The following is a 414-nucleotide window of genomic DNA, read 5'->3' as shown; positions in this document are numbered from 1 at the left end:
GGTTTTGCATGCCACTGAGCCGGGTGCTGTGTTGCTCAGGCGCTGGAGGAAGCGCTGGTTTGGTTTGCTGCGATATTTCTGTCTGTGGTGTTTTTTAGGAAATGGAAATTGGTTTTAATTTTGAACGTTACAACCCAGCTTTAAGCAAAACCTCCACCTCGAGAGCCTCAGACACCGGCGGTCTGCCTGTGCCAGCCTCCCCTCGGCTCTCCCCGCGCCTGCTCAGGAAGGGATGGTTGCCAGCGGCTGGCGAAGGACGGATCTGGCAGGGAGCTGTGCCGCTCCCGTGGGAATCTTTATCGGGTCTGGTTTTGTCCTGTTGGCAAAACTCAGCTCGCGGGTGCTGGGTGTTGTGTGCAACCCCACGGCCCGGGAAAAGCCAATCCCGTGGCACAGGCTTGGCACAGCCGGGCT

This window comes from Fulmarus glacialis, unplaced genomic scaffold (genome assembly GCF_000690835.1).
Source record: "Fulmarus glacialis isolate BGI_N327 unplaced genomic scaffold, ASM69083v1 scaffold25397, whole genome shotgun sequence".
NCBI classification, from domain to species: Eukaryota; Metazoa; Chordata; class Aves; order Procellariiformes; family Procellariidae; genus Fulmarus; species Fulmarus glacialis.
The sequence above is the reverse complement of the archived record's forward strand: the minus strand, read 5'-3'. Positions refer to the sequence as shown.